This window comes from Schistocerca gregaria, unplaced genomic scaffold (genome assembly GCF_023897955.1).
Source record: "Schistocerca gregaria isolate iqSchGreg1 unplaced genomic scaffold, iqSchGreg1.2 ptg000378l, whole genome shotgun sequence".
NCBI classification, from domain to species: domain Eukaryota; kingdom Metazoa; phylum Arthropoda; class Insecta; order Orthoptera; family Acrididae; genus Schistocerca; species Schistocerca gregaria.
The window spans coordinates 13,196,483-13,218,359 of record NW_026061824.1 but is presented as its reverse complement, the minus strand read 5'-3'; positions in this window follow the sequence as shown (position 1 = coordinate 13,218,359).

Below are 21,877 nucleotides of genomic sequence, written 5' to 3'. Positions count from 1 at the left end.
TTTGGGAATTTTGTTGCAAAAACTACAACAGTTAACTGATAAAATTTGTCAAAGTGTCTTCACTCTGAATGCTGTCTGATTTTGTTATCTGTATGTCAACTGCTTTGTGTTCATCAGAGTATCTCAGACTACCATGTAGCCTAAAAACCACCATGTGCACCCCGCAAGTACTTACCGAACTGAGTAGCTGCTTCCTTTGTGTAGTGTACCCTGACCTGTCTAGGAGAGTCCTACAATTATCCACCCAATAATGGAGGTCCAGCCAAGACTGTCAAACTCAACAAAGCCTCTGGCCGAGATTGTCCACTCGGCTCCAGACCTTGGGACCCCAGTCAACTCTGGAAACTGTGCTGCAAATCGTGAGCTGTTCTTGCACTCGATATGAGAGGCCAGCAGCCTCCACCAGTCATCTGAATGAACTGAGGATGACCTCGGAACCCTCGCAAAAGGCACTGTCAGAACTGATGCCACTCCTCGGAGATGACTGCACCCTGCAAGCTTGATAGCCACAGGCAAAGATGCCCCATCTCGGATGAGGCTCCCTGACAGACCTACTGAGTGCATATTGGCTATCTTTCTGGCTCTGAACAATATTTCCCTAATGTGTCCAACACTTGTGAACCCCTCCTCCAGTGAGCTCGCTCAGATGCCGTCGGAGGAGTGACTCACAGACGAGTGGGCGTGGCCGGACAGCCAGCCTCCACATGCCTAACCTAGTAGTGTATTTAGTCGTTCAAGAGAAATGACGACTGTGCTACACACTACTTGAATTTCCACTTTAAAGTTACAAAAATGTGAGACTTCTTGTATTTAAGAGGTGTAAACTCATGGAATTTAAGAATTAATCTATGAAGAAAACAGAAAAATCTAAAGACATAACTAGCTGTTGTCCACATCTGGAACCAGTGTGTAACTCAACTTTACTTGTTTCTTGTGAAGACAAGATTTAAAAAAGATTGTGCTCTGGGTTGATCTATATTTATTTTTGTCGTTATGAAATTTTGAACTTTATTTAGAAGCCAGTCAGTGCCCCATTGTGAATTTACGGAAAAGCTGAATAATGCAGCAATACTGAGCATTAGCTGAAGTTTAGATATATTAGGAACCTGTGCATACTGTCAGTCTTTTAGCCTCCTTCTTTTAGAGAGTCTTTGTACATATGATGGACTACAAGCACACTTTTATAACAACAGCTTAATAATCATATATTTTACTCTTCCATAAAAAAAAATTTAAATAACAATCAGTACTTTTCAGCCATGACTAGAACCCCCCCAAAAAAAGATATATGCGAAGAGGCATCGGACGTCTCAACAGTGATGACTGACAACTGTGTCATCCTCAGCTAACCAAATTAATTGGAGGGGCACGTGGTCAGCACACCTCTGTCCCGGACCTTGCCAGTTTTTGGCAACGGCGATGCTACTTCTCAGTCGAGTAGCTCCTCAGTTGGCCTTACAAGGGCTGCGTGCACCCTTATTGAACCTTGCCCACACAGCACAGTACAGAGAGCTTCACTCACAATGTTTCATCGAGATGTGCGTCGGTTAAAATCACACGTGGTTTCTTACAGGGCTCAGAATTTTGCTGCCAAGCTGGATAACAGACATGTCTAATCCCACAACCATAGTTTTTTATTACAGTCCCAATGTATTTGACTAAATTGCTCGCTAACAAATGAATACTTCACTTACAGGCTTTGTGAAAATTGGCTACATCTTTCAACAGAACTTTGCCCACTTCATCATAGCTTGATGTGAGGAGTAAGAATATTGTGGTCAAAATTTTGTGTTTGCTTCCAATAACAGTATGCTATTAATCACTTAACTTAAACCATATGCTAGTAAATTTGTATGTCATCCTGATACCAGGTTCCCACCATATATTTCATTCCCTTGAGAATCAGCTAGCAAATCTCCTTACACTCTATTCGTGCATGGTACGACGTATGACCAGCTGTCTGCTATCCTGAATGGACTCTTCCAAACTGTGACCAACAACCACCTAAACTGACTTGTGTGATGGAATGGGGCATTTACACAACATTTTAAAATATTTCACATTCCAAGCTAAAATTTCAATTGAAACAGGAACTTTCTTTCTGTGGCCATAAAATGATGTAGACCTAACTATGAAGCTATTATAATCGTTACAGGACAACTTTTCAACACTGTCATACAACATACACAAGTTCTTGTGAGTTCATAGTAGAGGTCCACCTTGAGCCGTGCAATTAATTACGAATGAAGCACGGTATTGATATTAAATGTCTAAGTGATAGTCAGTTTAGAGAGTAATTTAAAACAGATTTGTACAATAGCTGGGAATAAGGGGATCTGGCTGAGCTCGTCTGGAAAGCGGCGGTGAGGGGAAACTTTCACTGTGGCAGCCTGGCCCAGTAAGTGTCTTTGTGATCCCTAATGGCACCACCGTGCAGATGGACAAGAGTCAAGACATTCTGCATTGTTCACTCACACAAATATTTTACGTGTTGGAGTGAGAAGTAATGTTTGTGAAAGATGCAATTGACTGCCAAATGCAGAAAATCTGGCTTTGGGATGTGTGCCAGAGATTGCTGTCTTACAGGTGAACTCCCAGCTAGGCCTTTTAAATGCCACCAAACACATAACTCTTACAAAAATTTTGTTTAGGGATTTAAGACCTTTGGACAGTGGTTCATCTTGATGTTTTTCAGAGTGACAGAGAGCTAAAAGGAAGCTGCCTCACTGACACGGGAGAGAGATACGAATAGTGAGGCATGACTTTTTCCAAGGGGTATAGCAGAAATGGAAGCAATGGTTGCCCGAGTAAAACATAGCCCAGGGAAGGGGAGTTGTGCTCTCTGAGGAGCATTTTTCCCAGTCAGAGCTTGGAAGATCCAGAGCACAGCCAGTAAAATTAAGCACATATAGAAAAATTTGGCAATTTGAGGTTTCTCTCCTCACAGTTGCTACACTGATGTGTAAGGAGACTTGTCAAATATTTGGCCAGCCACAGAAGTGGTCTGCTGCTACTGAATGGTATCAAGGGAACTTCAAGTCATCTTGTAAATACAATCTCAGAGATTCATTCGGAATATTTGTATTGCAAAGTCGTGAACACTCTGCTTCTAAAATCCACAAAAAGTGTGACAAATTACCTCCAATAACTTATTAGTTTCAGTAGTTCTATTCTGTGCTCATAAACCAACTAATCACAATACATGTTCCACAGTCGTAAAACACTCCTTCCCACCCAAACACACAACCTCTCAAAGCTTCCAGAATGAAATTTTCTCTCTGCAGTAAAGTGTACACAGATTTAAAACTATGTGCTGTACTGAGACTCTATCTCAGTACCTTTGCCTTCTGTGGGAATGTGCTCTACCAACTGAGCCACCTAAGCATGACTGATGACCCATCCTCACAGCTTTACTTCCTCCAGTACCTCATCTCCTACCATCCAAACTTCAGAGAAGCTGTCCTGCAATGCTGGAAGAAAGGATATAGCAAAGACATGGTTTCTCACATCGTGGGGGATGTTTACAGAATGAAATTTTCACTCTGCAGTGGAATGTGTGCTGATGTGAAACTTCCTGGCAGATTAAAATTGAGACTCAAACTCAGATCCTTTGCCTTTAGCAGGCAAGTGGTCTCAAAGCTTGTCACAGTTTGGAGCTACCATGTACACAAAGCCATTGCTGCTAATTTTGGCTAACAATAAAAGACAAGCTGCTCCATTACACTCAGTCCAATACATTATTGATAGAGTAGTTTGTATTAGGAAACCTGCAATAAAGTTCTATGCATGCACACGGATTAGCATTTTACTTAAGTGTCAGTGTACACCATTTTCCCAAAACTGCGAAAAAGAGAATAATGTATCATGTAATAAAATGTACTGTAGCCTGTTTGATGCATCAGTCCATTTGTCACAAGCAACTGGAGTTGAGTAAAATAGTGTTAAAAGCAGAATAAGTGCTAAGTGTGAAACGGTATATTGAAACTTACTTAACATACTTGTAGACAGAGTGTCAGGGACACAGATTATTAATAACAACTTTTTCATTTATGGTCTTGTGCTGGTATGAACTACCAATTTTCTTTTGGTTCCAGCTGTATGGAATTGAATTCTCACAAGCTTTTTGTTGAGTACTCGTAAACCGATGTCAGATGGTAGCTGACTCTCATACCAAACACGACCTCATCCACAGCCATGTTGCCAGCACTATCATGAAGATGGCTGCAGTATAATTGGATAAATAAGATGATCTACTCACCACACTGGTGGCAGCAGAAACTATATGCAAAGGATATAGAAATGTGGAAGCTTTCAGAGCCAATGGCTCTTCCTTCTAGCAGAAGATTTGAAGGGAAAGAAAGAAGACTGGCAAGATTTAAGAAAGGGAGAGAGTTATGGAAAAGTTGCCCAAAACCATAGGTCAGAGGAGACTTACCAGACAGGATGAGAAGGAAAGACTGATCCTTGGTGCCTGCGCTGGATGAGATTTGAAAACCTGAGAGCTTAACGATGGAAGGTGTGGTAATCAGCAAGACACAATTTACTGGAAAAAAAAGGTCATTTGGAGTCAATATGAGCTGAAAGCTAACTGCATTGTACATGATAGGCATATATGGGGAGGGGGAAGATGGTGGAGATGTGTGTGTGTGTGTGTGGGGGGGGGGGGGGTGGGGGGGGGGTGGGGGAATAGACGGACTGCAAAATGAAAGGGGAGCAAAGAAAAGGAATAGTTACTGAGAATAAATTCTGACAACACTATGATGCAATTTTACTTTTTTAAGCTGATGTTTCTCATTGATTGTGTAAACAAAACAAACGGATCACATACTTTTGGACATATAAATACAGACTGATTATTGGCTCCAGTGTCCAAGGTTGTTGAATAAGTCAGTCTGCTTGTTTCTATTAAATCATTGTCCACCCACGTTAGCTGAGTGGTGAGTGTGACATACTGTCGATCTTAAGGGCCTGCATTTGATCCCCAGCTGGATAAGAGATTTTCTCCACTCAGGGACTGGGTGTTGTGTTGTCCAGATAATCACCTATTCATCCCCATCCAAGCACAATTCGCCAAAGTGGTGTGAAATTAATTAGTTTGTTTATTTTCATTCATTTTAGAAAAACATCTGTCTGTCTCTGATTTGATTGTCTTGGCCATGGTTTCTAGATCTGCCTCTACTTGTGTGACACGCCTCGTGATGTCATCATGAGGGGTAACGCACTTTCCTACTTTTGTCATCATGTGCTACTTAAAGGTTTGACATTGATTTCATTATGTTTTGCTAAAACTGTTAGTTTTGAAAACTAGGCGGCCATTTGAGTGATCCTTTTGTTCAAGTCAGTACCAATTTTGGTTAATTTAGCGTCATTACTGTCAAGTTTTTTCTTTATTTCCTGAAATTTTTCCGTAAACAGTTTCTCATTGTTCTGTAAACTTGTATTCATCTGCTGAAATTGTTGCATGACTGCACTGATAAATTGTGAGAAATTTACTGTTTGAACATTATCTGCTCCCGGTAAATCGTGAGAATTTACTGCTTGTGATCCACTTTCCATATCTTGCAACTCTATATTGCTGTCGGTTCCTACGGCTAGATTATTTAGGTTCTGTATTTCATTTACTGTTTCACTTGTTTGAGCAAGTGTAATTTAATTCTATGCTGCTTCATTGGATACGGAACTTGCAGTAGGCAAACTGTTTATGTTATCCATTCTGTGAGTCATGACCGTATCAATAGTAATAAGATTTTTTTTTTAAACTCGTCTCTACAATGTTTAGCTTGTATGTAATGTTATTCAAACAATGCATAGAGTTGATCTATTATTGACAATGTCTCTACACGCCATGTTGTCTCCACTGAGCTGTGTATCGGCCATTTTGCAGTAATTGTTGTCGTACTTTGAAAAAAAAACAAAAAATATACACTCAGCAGTAAAAATCACTTTTTAACTTTAGCAAAACTTCACTATATATTGTGAGTTAATGAAAGATTGTGCCAACAAACAGCCCAAGATGCTATGGGGCAATGTATCACAGGATGGCATTTGGCACCTTTATGATCATCTATGTGTGTCAGAATATACACCTGCATTGCCATCAGAGAGTGGTATGCATTGTAGTGATGTGACAGGACACCCTTCACTGTGACACGTTTTTCATTTGACCTGAATTACAACGATGTCGCATCGTGTGACAAAAATGACCATTTCTTTGAGGGTGTTGCAGTTTCTTCTTTCAGCAGAGTATATGGTATGCATTTCATTGTAACCTTTCTAGTTTAGTAAATAAATCACCTTCCTTGACAAGGATCTCAATATTTGCTTATTTTCTGTTTATTGTTGTTACTAAGTATATACTACAGGTCAAAATTATTCGATCACCTATGAAAAAAGCTATGCACTTTATTTTAATAGACAACTACACTCTCCAAACGAAATAGGCTAACAATACAAATATTTTCTCTCTCTCTGTCATTAAGTACTCTTCGTGCTAAGAACAGCTGTGCAGACTGTTGGCATTATGGAGATAATATTTTTGCAGAGATTACACTCCCATGCATCTGTAATCCATAGATTTTCAACATTAGATGATGTCAGTTCTCTGATCTCTCTGCCATGTTCATCCCAGTGGGTGAGGTGGAGCAGTGGTTAGCACACTGGACTTGCATTCGGGAGGACAACGGTTCAAACCCATGTCCAGCCATATTGATTTAGGTTTTCTGTGACATCCCTAAATCACTTCAGGCCAATGCCGTGATGGTTCTTGTGAAAGGGCAGAGTAGACTTCCCTCCCCATCCTTCCCTAATCCAAGCTTGTGCTCCGTCTCTAATAACCTTGTTTTCAATGGGACATTAGTGTTTAATCTCCCTCCCTCAAGTTCATCCCGTAAGTATTCGATGGGATTTAAGTGAGGTGGCTGACTTCACCAGACCATACTCTTCAGTTTCCCAAATTTCTTTCCTCTATTGGCACAATTTAGGAGTTTGTCTGAGATCATTGTCTTGCTGCAGATCAACCCACAACTAATAAGCCTCTTGGCAGATTGAACTGAATTGTTGATCAGTACTGACTTCATACGTTCTCCACGATGTCAATGAGTAAACATTCAGTGAAGGCTTACAAATTTAAAACTCGATTAATCCTTGGACCATTGCTGCGCCCATTGCAATCAATTCAACTTCTCTCTATCCATCCATGTAAGTCATGGTCACACAAATGGCATTGCTCTGCTGAGACAAAGGTTGGAGCTTCTCACATATTGTTTACTTTATTATTAATTATAGGTGCAGGAGGATTCTTCACATTTACTCTGTACACATGGGAACTAATCTTTGCTTTACCGTGTTACTCAGGGTCTTCCAGATTGTCAAACACTTGAGCTGGCACCAGAGCAATGTATACACTACTGTAGGCTTGGTTAGGCCAAAATTTGTTACTATTGCCTTGCTAGAATAGCCTTTGTGATGCAGAGCTACAATTACAGCACTTTTTTCAATTCCGACCTCCTCCTTCCATCTTATTAGGATGCAATACAGCATGAACTTGAACAAGTATAGAAACTCACTTCTAGCTACACACAGTGTACAAAGGCAGCAAAAGAAATGAGACCTATTTAAATGGAACCCTCTTAGGTAAAGGCCACCAGTGTTGTGGAGACTCACCAGCACCTCTCTGGGTGAAGAATGAGCTTAGTTTTTGCATGTTTTACTATCAAAACAGGTTTATGGTGCAATACTCAAAGTTAAATCCCTGTGTTAACGCAAATCAATAGCTGTGACTGAAAACTTTTCTTCACTTTAGCATCTAAAATTCGCAGACAATGTGTGTGATCATCTGGACCACAGCCCTTGGACACCCAAAAAGATCAAAATGCATCTGACAGCAAGCCATCCGAGTCATTGGCACATCTCAAGGGCCCAAGTAGCATGTACGTGGTTTTATAGTGATCCCAACATAAACTGCTTCCAAACCTCAGAAATGGAATTCTGTGATTGAAATTCAACCTTTGTAAGAGATTAGAATGTATGCCACTTACTACTAGCACAGACATACTGCTATTTTAAGTGTTCTCTCTGTCAAGGTAACTGTAACTGAATTGGCAGAGAAGTGACTAAACACAGGAATGATATTGAGTTGCTACAACAAAATCAGGGATCTTCTCTTTATAACAGTATCTAATTTTGTAATATGTTTCTGCTGTTGAATCGTGTTCCATCTGTGTATTACAGTGCCTATGTAGCACCAAAATGTTCCATCTTCAAAATTTGAATTCAGAATATTTTCATGTGCTTTCGGAAGGTGTGAAATGTCACAACTCGTATCCCTAGAAGTGTTGGTATTATAATTGCCAGCTCAGAGACATGGTTATTCATTACAAATGATGGGGGAAAAAGCCTCCAATTGAATACAAAGCTGATATATAAATGAGTGAGTGAACGTACAATTGCTCATTCGATTACACTGTGTCTGTTATTGTTATATTTCCAATTCTTAATTTTCTGCATTCAGTTACAGTTATCATTGTACAGCTTGCTACATTGAAGCATGGAAATCACCCCAAGACAGTGAAGATCACATGGAACATGGAATGAGTGTCTGAACTGAAATGATTCCAAGGAAGCTACCCTGGGAATTGATTAATACTAAAAGTGTGTACTGCTTGGAGTATCTGACAAATTGTGCAGGGTCAGAAACACATACATTTTACAGAAAAAGTACAAGATGTGGTGAACATTCTGTCTGCAGTCTGGTATAGTGAACTGCTATGGGTGAAACAGAGTACAGTACTGCTCAAAATAGAGGTGCTAGTTCTTGGAGTGCATTTACAGTAACCAGGATGAAATGTTTGTGGCTTTGCTTGCCTGTGTGAGAAGGACTGTTGCTAAAGAAAAAATCCATTTTATTTTGCCAAATGTGTTTAAAAGTAAAAAATAATACATATATTGACTGAATTATAAAGGTAACTAATGATAATGGTGTTTCAGACTACATCTTGGGTACAGTTACAAGAATTATCAGGTGCTGTGAAAAATGGTATTGGCTGCTAAACATTTAAATGTAATGCTGTGGTAATTTAGGATCAAGAAAGTGCCTTGAAAAAAATGTTTATGTCTCCTTTTTCGTATATTTTTTAAGTTGAAGTGACTGTACATCATGTGGCAATAGCTGAAACAAATTGGCAACAAATTTAAATGAAATGTATACAATTTTTACGGTTCATATGGAAGATAACATGTTTAATAAACAATGCTGTTTTTAACAATAGTATAATGAATACTATGCCTTATCTTACGATAACATTAGAATAATATTTAAATACCTAAATTTGGGAGTTGTTATAGCCAGTAGTGTCTGCAACACATCAAACAGAGCTTTTCGTTAGCTACCATTGTATGTTCCAGCACCATGTTAACAAGCCTGCCACTCCTATCATACTTTATGTACACCCTATATAAAGTCCAGGAACACTTTCAAGTAATTACTGCACAAGAACTAAACATTGTACAGATATCATACATATTGCAATTTGAAGCGAAACTGTAAAAAAACTTCCAAACAAACGGGGCACTGCTTCATCATGTGGTAGAGGCAGTACATACACCAGATCTTTAATGCGTCCCCACAGAAAAAAGTCACATGGAGTGAGATGTGGTGATTGGGGAACCATTTAGTGAAACACCTGTCCTCTTCTGTAGCAAGGCCGATCCATCGATGCAGCAGCTCTGTGTTCAGACACCCACAAACTTCACGATGAAAATGGGTTGGAGCTCCATCCTGCTGAAAAATGAATGAAGGGTCCAGTTGCATTTGAGGTATCAGCCATTGCTGCAACACATCCAAGTAGGAATATCCAGTAACAGTGCTCTCAGTGAAGAAGAATTGCCTGTACTGTTTTTGGTACGACAAGGCACAAAAAACATTTACTTTTGGGGACTCATGCTCAAATTCAATGCATTCGTGTGGATGCTTTGTACCCCCAGATATGACAATTATGCCTGTTCACTTTCCCATTAGTGTGAAAAGTGGCTTCCCTGCTAAATATTATGTAATCAAAGCCATTACCATCCCCATTCAGTTTTTGCAACTCTGAACAAAACTCAAAGAGAAGCGTTTTGTCATCATCATTGAGTTCCTGCACTAGCTCCAGTTTGAATGATTTCATTGACACCTTCTGTAGCAGGACTTTTCACTACGTCATTGGAGCTATTTTGAGATCATGGGATGCACGACGCACAGATTTTCTCGGACTCCTTATAGATGACTCTCGTATGCACTCCTCATTCACTTCACTCACACTGGGACGTCTGCTTCTCTTTCCCGGGCACAAGCAACCCATCATAACAAATTTGTTGTGCCAGTGGTAAATGGCCTTCCTTGTTGGTGGCTCCTTACCACACTAGTTTTTGTTGGACGCCAACACACCACGTTTGTGACTATCCTCAAGTTACGAAACTACACTGTGGTGGTATACATTAAAAAAAAACTTTCAGTGTCTCTTTGAAATGACACATGTATGATAGCTGCACACTGTTTGGTTCTTGTGCAATAAATAATTGAAAGTGTTTGTGGACTTTATGTACGCCTCATATTTTTTTATACATGGCAAAATCATGATATTCTCAACATTAGAAATGTTCATAATGTAACCATATGCATAAATTAATTTGCAAATGAATGTAAAATGACTCATTCCTCATCATTACGATCCATAGAACATGTATCCTATTAACTAAATTGGATTAGATGATGATGCATCACTATTAAATCATTTGCCTGTATTCTCTCTGTCGCCAAAAAGTGTATTATTAAGGGAGATAAGACTATTAGTTTGTTCTTTCAGTTGTCACTTGAAACTGAAAATAACATTGATATGAATGATCATCAAAAAGAAAAGAAACTTTATGGTTCCATGGACCTTTACAAGTCTCAACCAACTATGCAGTATACATGTAGACTGAAGAGATGAATGAAAATTTGAACCCAGATCCTCTGCTCACTGGGCAGATGCACGAACCACTACACCACCCTGGCACAGTGGCTCTGCACTGTTTGCCCCAGCATGCCTCCCTCCTCAGTCCCTTTATTCCCCCAAAACACAAAGAGCACCACAGAGGTTGTCAAACTGTCATGGAATAGCACCTCAGTTTTGAATGAAATGGAACAATATAGTTTCATTTAATGAAAGCAGCTATACCTGGGTCTCAGGCAGGACCTCCTGTTTAGTTTGATTCTGAGGTACTATTCCAATACTGTTGGACATGTTCCACACCCAGGAGGATACCCTCTTTTGTGGGTCTGTGGAATAAATAATTAATGTAATCTAGTCTGAGAGCCCCTCCTCTTGTGGCAGTTAATTGTATATCACTGGAGCAACAAGGCATTGTGACTAAAAAGGACACACCATTCCCATTTTCTGGAATGGTTGCAAGGCAAATGCACTTACTTGCAGGCCTTTATTATGGATAACAATCTGTTGAAGCATTAAAGAACACAGTTAACATTTCTGAATTGTGACACACTTTATAGACCAGAATTGTCTTCTCTAGGTCTCAACATGAATTTGATGAAGGGTAATTGCCTGAAACTTTACTGATAAAGGCAAAATAGTTCTCTTAATTCACCTCAAAAGCACGATAACCGACCTCGATATCAGATGGAGCAATAAATGAAATATTCGAAAGTGTCATTCATTGGTTCTCAATAAATGGTCTAGCACATCATTTACAAAGAAAAGGCATCTTATTCAGTTTTGTACAAGGAAAGACAAATCATCACTAATAATGAAGCATTACGGAAAAGAAATATGTGAAGACTGATTGTTAAAAGTACTTGGGGGTACATAGTGATGAGAACAAGAATTAGAAAACTGAGTGCAGCAACATTTGCTCTAAATGTGATTGCCATAAATGGCAATGACAGCTCTAGAAAATTTGACTTCCTTCTTTCATTGATGTCATATTTAGAATAGGGGCCTCTGCCCCCCTCCCCTTACACACACACACACACACACACACACAAATGCACAGTGCCTATCCTCAAACTTCACATAGATAAAGAAATTAGGTAGCCTTGCAACACATACACTCTTATGAAGTTTGTTTTGAAGGATCAGCACAATTTGAAAATAATACTAGCATTCATAAATACAATACTAGGAGGAAAACAGTGGGACTTAATCTTGTTGTAGCACAGAAAGAAGCATATCATGCAGCCATAAAAATATTTGATCACCTCCCTTTAATTAACAAGGTGCTGGCTGATAATGAAAGTTGACAAGTGCTATTCCATAGATGAATTTCTGAGAAGGAAACAACAGGTTAGCCACGAGCACTGATGTGCTGCTTCCTGGACTTCGGTAGGCGGTCCGGCCCCGGACTGAATCAGCCCAGCAGGTTAACAAAGAGGGACGGTGTGCCGGCAAGCCTGAATGTGGTTTTTAGGCAGTTTTCCACATCCCACATAGTAAATACTGCTCTGGTCCCCATGTACCACCTCAGTTACACAACTTGCAGACATCTGAAAAACATTCGCACTATTTCATGGCTTACACTAGACGCAGACAGCTAGGGTACATTACTTCTGTCCTGGGGGGTACATGATGGTGACAAGAAGGGCATCTGGCAACAACACTCTGTGACACTAATATTGCCAACTCTATAATAACAGGGTCAACCCCGTGTTGAAGCGGGGCAAAGGCCCAAGCAAATTATGAGAAGGTGACATCCAAAAATGAACATATCTACTAAATGCAATTTATCACAGTCAACATGAAACTTATTTTGGGCATACATAAAAATGAAAATAGCATACTGCAGTGTGAATGCCTTTTACTTTTAGGCCAAAAGGCAGTTCATATCTGTAAATCAAATCTACAATGAAAATATTCCTTTAAAAAGCACATTTAAATATGGACATGTTCTCATTACATGAACCATGAGCGATTTTCAAAACTAAAAATCTTCTTCTTTCTTTCAAAATAACTTACCTCTTATTGTATAATGCTTGTTATACCATATCATTTCACACATTTTTATAGTGTAGTATGTGATACCATAGAAAAAACTGTACTTCACAATAATTTGAAATGTTTCAGATCACCATGCCAGAATAAAATGACGTAACTGTGGCATTAACTATCTTTAGAAGTATTCTTTGACGTAAGTGTTACATGCAGTCACAGGCAACATGGAAATATCATCGGTGATGGTTGTGTTCCAACTTAAGTACTAGTGATTTTGGCAGGCTTCTTAAAAAATAGTTTACTGTAAACCATCAACATCTTTTTTCCTATTATCTTAGACTGGATGGCTGAAAAGTACTTGGGCTTTTGTCCAAGGAAAGGGTTTTGTAGTGGTTCATCTGCTCTTTTACATCTAGTTGGGACTTCTAGAATGCATTTGTCTCAACATCAGTATGAGTGTTTCCCATAGCTTTGTACTTGTGTTTGGAAATGCATTTTATTTCACATATTTAATGTGAAATCCCTATCTAAGGACCTACAAGATGTACATCGGCGAGCAAGGTTTCTTAGCTGAGTCACTGATTGTAGATCTCATTGTATTCCTCTTTTGTTACAATTGTTGGCCTTTTTCTTAGAAGTTTTCCTATTCTATCAAAAGTGGAGTCAGTGCATAAGTAACTGTGTCCTTTTTATTATTATTAAAAGTAGTGCTATGCAACATATTATGAGGGAGCACAGAAGCACAAACAGTTGCTCTGCATTAGAGAAACAGTGTGACTGGAATGGAAATCACTCGACTGGATGTAATGGATTAGTTATCCTTCACACAAAATGTGTATGTGGACACAGATGTATTTTCCTAGGCTTGTATCTTGGCAAATGTTTGATTTCACTTAAATTGTATGATTATCTAGGTTCTGCTTATCCTGTTTGTTTTGTTCCATTCTGTGTCTCATTTATTTTAAATTCCTGACATGTTTGCTTTTGTGTGTAAGCTCCTCATATAAAATTTTGTTGAGGATTAAGGCAGCAACAAAGTTCAGTAAATAGTCAGCATGAACTAATTCTGTGCAATGGGAACCCCAGAAAAGCAGATGATAAAAGCTCTCAGTTTACAATTGCCTTCCTCATCTTCCAGAAAACACGCTACTTTTGATTTTTGGGTCATGACAAATGTTGACCATCCTGATGAGATCAGTCTCATTGACTGGGTGCACATTTGTCAAACATGGATTTCATGAGCTGGGGACTTGTTAACACGAACAGTGGATTACTACTCTAAGCTCTGGACATGCTTTTGCCTGCCATCCAATGACACAGTAATGGAACATTGTACGCCATAGTGCATGGGATTTTGATCTTATTGGCTGAACTGTGAACATTGTAGGAGAAAAATAATTTTGAAAATGCACCATTTGTCAATAAGGGTTGAGGGGAGTGAAACAATCATTACTGAGTAACTGCTATGGAATATGCTGTACTGGGGCAAGCAGGGTTCTGTTTGGGTGGGCCCCAAATAGGCTTGTGATTATCTCACTGTATAAATTTCCAGAGGGTTATTGGTTGACCCTACCACCCCATCAGCAAACAAACATTTAACAGTAAAAATGTGATAGTAACACAGTATCAGGAGAATTATTAAATAATGTTGCACTAGTTACAGAACACAGATTTGAACCGTTGCCTCATGACTCACACACATGAATGTATCTTCTTCTGCTTCTACACAATGAGCACTGATCCAAAGGAATTGCTGAAGAAATGGTCTTGGATGGTTATTGATTCATTCAAGAGACATACTTGAGGTATAGGGACTTCTGAAATTAAGTTACGCAACAGGCACGGCACCCTTTCAGAAGAGTGGGCATGTTACCAATTTCGTGAGAGACAATTCTGCTGCAGTACGGACAACAGGTTCATCACATTGTGGGAGTGAAATGGCTCTCCAAAGTTGAGGTACAAGGAACAGTAAGTTTCTTGTTAGCCAAACATACAAATTGCACACAAATTCGCCATGGAATTCTTGCAATGCAATGTAGCATCCAGTCGTAGTGAAACAGTGCCAACAATTTGATGAAGACCATTCAGTCTTTCCAGCAAGCTCAGTGGATATTTGACAGGAAAGAGATTTTCCATCAAAGAGGAAATTCACACAGCAATCCTCAAATTGTTCCATGACTGAGGAACACGTTTATATTTTCAAGAAACTGAACAGTTTGTGGGATGTTACAATTGTTGTTTACAGGTTTTAGTGACTGTAGTGAAAAGTAGTATCTGCATCACTTTGAATTGTATTGCAGCATACAGTAAAAGTTACTCAGTCTGCCATAGTAACAGGTAACTTTCTTTCTGAAGTCTCATAGTTTCCTGCTGCTTTCACACCTTTCTTTGACAATCATCAGATGTCAGGTTACTCCTGGATGCATCAGTGAATGGAATCCTACTCTGCTGACTGAGTACCCATTCTGTGTTTTCCCATACCCAACTCCACAGACCAATGCTTTGGGGGAGGGATGCTAGTGCTATCTGAGGCCACATTGATAATGTGGAGACTTGGATTCTGTCTTGACCATAGTTGCCTGATATCCCAGATATCTGGTTGGAAACCCAACTCCCAACTGTACTTTGTTGGGATAGATAAAATTCCTGGTTACATAAAAATGGACAACATTATATAAAATGATGTGGTCTTCACTTCAAATTGCTCATTACCAATTTCTAATGAGGGGCAGTCTTGTATGAGTTACTGACTTAAACTCCTCCTTTTATTAACAGTGCTAAGTGGCCATACTTGACTAAATAGCCATTGTTTTCGAGTAGTGCATCAGAGGTCAATCGTGACAGTGCTTTGTAATTCTCTGCTGAAAAAATTGAATAGGGTTGTGCAGTTTCCTTCCCCTGTGGCAGCCTTAGTCGTCATGATGATCTTATCAAAACATTCGAAAGAGAAATTGTGACGAAGGAAGCTGGGATAATTTTTTAATTTTTACTTCCCCCTTGTTTTGCAATATGCCTCCTTCAAATTTGTTTCTTCACTTTCAACTAATTACCATTAACATATGTGAATTGTAATCTGCATTTTCATAAAAGAGAAAGGCAGCCCCCTCAGGTTGAATTTTGTCTGTGTAATTGATTTTCTAATTTATATTGAGTATTCCTAGTTAGTATCTTTTATTATAGGGCAAAATCAGTCATTTTTATGTAACATTAATTCCGATGTGGACTTATAAACAAATATAAATGGGAAGTTGTGCACTGGCCATACATAACTGTGTATTATTGGGAGGATGTGAAAAGTGAAAGTAGAAGACTGTGAAACGCAAGTGTGCATCTGTCGGCTACATCATTTACAGTAGACAGTACTGCACATCCAACCCCTATGTTTTCAGCCAGTATGTAGACACCGAGGACAACAAAGGAACAAAGTAGGCAAACCACAACAAAATGGCAGTTTACTTGCAGCACAGTCTAAACTATGTTGAAAAATGATTTGACTTTGAAGAAAGTGTCTACAGGACTTTCAAACCATTTTCACTGACAGTGAAACAGAGCTCAGTTTCAGAATATCTAGAAGTTATTTCTTGCAGATGGGGATTTGATGTTTGAAGAATGTGTGCAGTTAAAGAACTTTCTCAAGGATGAAGAGAAGAACTTTTCAAGCTGAAATCAGATTAGTGGAAGGAATTTTTTTTCATTGTTATGAAAACTATGACAACTTCTTAAAACTTTTCCGTCTTGTTTCAGATGATGGTGAACACTTGGTGAGCTGAGAGGAAACTTTTCCCAGCAGCAACATTAGAAGCTGAAATAATAATAATAATAATGAAGATGGTTTAGTGATTTACATGTCTCCAGTTTTATTGAGGAAGAAGAGAAGATTCTATGAAGGAGATTGAAAAGTGAGCAAAAATCTCAATAAGGTAAATAAAAAAAAAAACATTGAATTGTAGCCTGTGTGTGTTTAGTCTTGGTTTTTAAAAAATATCCCGATTTAGTTCAGAAAAAACTTGGTGTCTGGTCTGTACTAATACAGCTGCCTTCTAAATGGGCAGTGCACAGCTCTTTTGCATTTTCTTGTGGGTGCCTATGAGCCACAACTCTTATGCTCTAAACAGGTTGTCGACTCCAGGCTACCACTGGAAGATGGTTTGTCTCACAGTAGTGGTTCTCTGTTTGAATGATGTCACTGTGGTGTATGACAAATTGACAGGCAACTTATCATGCTGCTATACACTCACAATGTAGATAAGCCTGAAATGATCCTTCAGAGCATGTTTACAGACAACACGGTTGAAGATTTTAATGAATCTGTCTCACAGAGACTTCTGTTCAATAGTAGATTATGATAAATATTCTGGCCAACAAAGTATCTGATTCCATTAAATTTTCAGCTATGTTTTTTCAATAATTGCAAATCTGCTGTTCAAAAATGGAAGCCTTTTGGATTGATATTTTGTTTGAAATTTCTTTCTGTTTCTTTGATGTTTGAGATTATAAATTTCATGTGTTTCAAATGATTTGGTTATGAAAATGCCTCATAGCACTTCTGTGTCAAATAGAAACTGTTATAATTTTTCATAACCACTAGAACAGTTCCTGAAGTTAATATTGCAAAAATGTACCTTTGATGCTTTGTACCCGAGAGTTGAGTTGTGCTATCGTTGTTAACTTTCTCAATAGTTTTAGTGAGGTTACTGAATGAGAGTAGTTGTCTTGGACTTGATGTCACATGGAACCAAGTGCAGTTTTATCTGTTGGACTGAGTAATGTGAACTCAGTGTATATCATGAACTGTAATTTGCTTTTATACTTCTGCAACTTTGAAATCAGTGACTCTTTTTTAGCCAGTTGCCAAAGCTTTAGAAATGTGGTTTAGCTGTTGATTACATTTGGAGAATTGGGCTTATCAAAAGCTACAATGTTGTTTCATCAGCAAGTCAAGATATTAACTGAAACTATATGACCTAGAGCCCACATGAATTGTACTTCTAAATATATTTGGATGGTGAGCTGAGCACAAAATACTTCAAATCATGTTGATACTGTTTTCTAGGTTATGCAACAAATGTCATTGGAACTCTATCCTACAGTGTCATATCCCAACATTACACTTCAGACAGTTCTGACAAACAAATGTTACATCATTTCAATATTTTCTTGTTGTTTGGAGTGAGTAACGGGACTATTATAAGACACAGGAAGAGAGAAGAAATAAAGCTCTTGATATCAGAGGCAGGAAGGGTCTTGGAAGATAAGTTGAATGGAATGGAAGGGATAAAAATCAGAAATTTTTGACATTCCTACCTGGAATTTCCGTTGGTTGTTTTAAAAATGCTAAAATTCCACCAACCGACATATTGCCCCCTGCCAGTGGTGTGATGTGATGTGATGTGATGCAACATGGAGGGGCAGCTGTCAGCACACCTCTGTCCTAGGATTTTTTTTACTGTGGAACCACTACTACTCAGTCAAGCAGCTCCTCACAAGACTGACTGCATTTTGTACCAGTCACAGTCCCCCCCCCCCCCCACCCCCACCCCCCCGAGGAAAAATCGCTGGCAGTTAGTCGAATGGCACAGCTAAGGAGGCAGAAAGTGGAATGGGTAGTGTGTTAAAGAGCAGTTCTAAGATGAACATAAGACAAGAATAATGGAATGTAGTCAAGTTGAATCAGGAGATGCGGAATGAATAACGAGGGATGATCAGCGAGTTTGCATTTGAAAGCTGTACGAGGAGGGGTGAAAAAGCTTCTACCCTAACAAATAAAGAGTGAAAGAAATTTCATAATATAAATTTATTTGTATATATAATACCTGTGTACACCAATACACTTGGAGGCATGCTCAGATAACTTCTGCAAACCATTCAAAGAAAAGATCTTTGATTTCAATTGTAACAAAGCATCAGTCACTGCATCATCATCATCATCATCATCCTTTGAGGTATTTTTTTTCGGTTTGGGACAAGGAAAAAGTCTGACCCAGTCAGATCTGGAGAATATGGCAGGTGACACGTTCCACATCATTATGAAAGAATCGTGTTCATGATCCATGGAACAACTAATATAACTAACTAGAATTGGAAGTTTTTCATTGTCCATTATACGAGGTTTGTCCGGAAAATACGTATAAAGGTTGAATAATGTCTTTATGTTACAGGTTGCAGTCACCATCAGGTGAGACTACTGCTGTAATCAATCAAATCAATGCTCAGTTCGAGTCAGAGCACTCTGCGTGAAGGTGGGAGTGTGCAGCAGATTGTGTTCTTAAAGACCGTGGATTGACAGAATGATTGCTGACGAGCTGTCAACCCTCAAAACAATTGTTCACAAAAACTTGAAATGAAGAAATTGTACCGAAGCTCTTGACACCAGAACAGAAAGCAAAGAGGGTTGAGTGCTGTAGGGATTGGTTGGAAGCAGAGGAATGAGGTGACTTTCTCAACCGAGTCATCACTGAAGACGTGTCCTGGTATTAGAAATTCGATGTGGAGCTCAAAGCAAGGAATGGAAACTAGCAGGAGAACCGAGAACAAAAGAGTCGCGAAAATCAAGGTCCAATGTGATGACAGTGTTGATTCTTGGAGCATTGTTCACAAGGAATTTGTCCCTCCCAGCAAGAGAGTGAACGGAAATTTTTACGTTGAAGTTCTGACACGTCTCGGAGCTCTTGTGGCAAGAGTTTGACCCTTCATCACAAGAATGCGCCCGCACACATGTCGCTCGTTGTGTTTTTGGCCCGAAGCTCAATCACCACTGGATTTAATCCCGTGTGAGTTCTTCATGTTCCCAAAAATGCGTAATGGTGTGGCATTGGGAGATGTGGAAACGACATGGCAACTAAACAACATCACAACTGAAGACTTTCAGCAATGTTATCAACAGTGGAAATGGCGTTGGCAGAAGTGTATCACGTCTCAGGGTGAGCACTTTGAAGGAGACCATATTGTAATACCTGAATAATTGTAAAATAAAGTTATTATGCAACTTTTATATGTATTTTTCGGACAAACCTCGCAGATTAGGAAATGAGACACTGAAGATAATAGAAGTGTTTTGTTATTTGGGTAACAAAATAATTGATTTTGGCTGACACAGAGAGGATATAAAATGCAGGCTTCACTGTATATCTGAGAAAGAGGAATATGTTAGGAGTGGATGTAAATGTTACGGAGTCTTTTTTGGAGGTATCTGCGTGAAGTGTAGCCTTGCTCCGAAACGAGATGTGAACAACAAGCAGTTGAAGCTAGAAAAGGATGGTATCTTTAAAAATGTGTTTCTAGGAAGAAATTTTGATGATTTCGTGGATAAAACATAAGGTAAACTCTGTCCATCGGTACTGGCCGACCACCGTGTCATCGTTTACCAATGACGTCCAGCACACCACTATCCTGCCTGTGTCAGTTTTCTTGTCCTCGAGTTCCTCAGTTGGCATCACAAGGGTGAATGTACACTTTCCCAATCCTCTCACCCAGAAAAATCCCTGGCAGTACAGGGAATCTAAACCTGCGTCCTCGCCATGATAGGCAGCAGCAGTGAACACTAAGTTACAGAGGTAGTCAATAAGTGGATAGATGACTACTACTGGCACTCGACACCCTCTGCACTGCACCTAGAGGTGGCTAATGGAATAATTATGCAGTTGCAGATCAAATTACCAGGGACCTAGTACTGAAAGAAATTTTCAGCACAACATGAGTAAAAGACGGAACTGGTTGATAAGACATACGCTGATGCATCGAGGAATCATCAATTTGGTGTTGGTGGGATTTGAGTGAGAGGAGGAAAAACTGTTGAAGGGGAAATACAGTAAGCAGGTTCAAATAGATGTAGGCTTGCATAGAGAGCTGCATCAAACCAGTCTTTGGACTGAAGACCACAACAACAAAAACAGTTGGCTGTGTGTAGGAATTTTCTGTGGTCAGGAAAGCAATGAGAAATGATTTTCTGATTAAGAAAAGTGCAAACACTATACATTAATGTGGTGTAAAATGTTTCTTGAGCTGTTTATGAAGCCAGAGAAATCTTATATTAGTTCTTTTGGCATGATAAACCTGTACACGATGATTAAACTACACCTACCCATGGGTTTTATGCAACTTGCAATGCCTACAAATGTCATGGGCAAGATTTTCATTTCTCTCACCCACTACATGCAAATTACTAGTCCTACATAAAAAAATGAACAGGATCTTTTTGTGGGAAATTTAATGTAGTCATTTCTTTTTGGGAGGGGAGGGGATACATTTTTACTAGAAGCCATAGTTTTTGAATTATTTAACAAAAAGTACAAGACAGGCATTCAAATGCCTTTTTTCTTGAATGCCACAGAAAGTGTGGTGTCCAACAAAGTACAAAATGTAATGTAGTTAATTTTGATACAAAAAGGTTCTGTTCATTGTTTTTGCAGGACTAACAGTGATCATGTAGGGAGGAGAGAAGATTAAAATCATGGGTGTGGTTCTTGAAGATGTTGCAGGTTCCATAAAACTTTATGGCAGGGGCAGCTGAATAACCCTGTGTATGATCCACAAGATTCAACAACATGCTGATCAAACCTCATGGTCAAACATGGCTGCTGATAGAAAATAGGTGGTTCATATTGGCTTGAGTATCCCCATTATGTGACTGCTGTAAAGAAGAGGATGTGGGGTGTTCTCCGTCAGCTTTTATACCCACACTGGTATGCCAAAAGGCATTAAAATATACAAGGCATGCCAGAAAAGTAAGTACCATTGTGGGAAAGGACTCATGAAAACATTTCTTCAGACCGTAACAGCCACCACTGTTCAGACATTTGTCATAGCAGTAATCCAACTTTTCTATGCCCTTTTCATAGAAAGATAATACCAGTTAAGACCTCCAATACTGATCACACTTGCTTACATCATCATAGGTGTTCAAGCACCTTCATCCT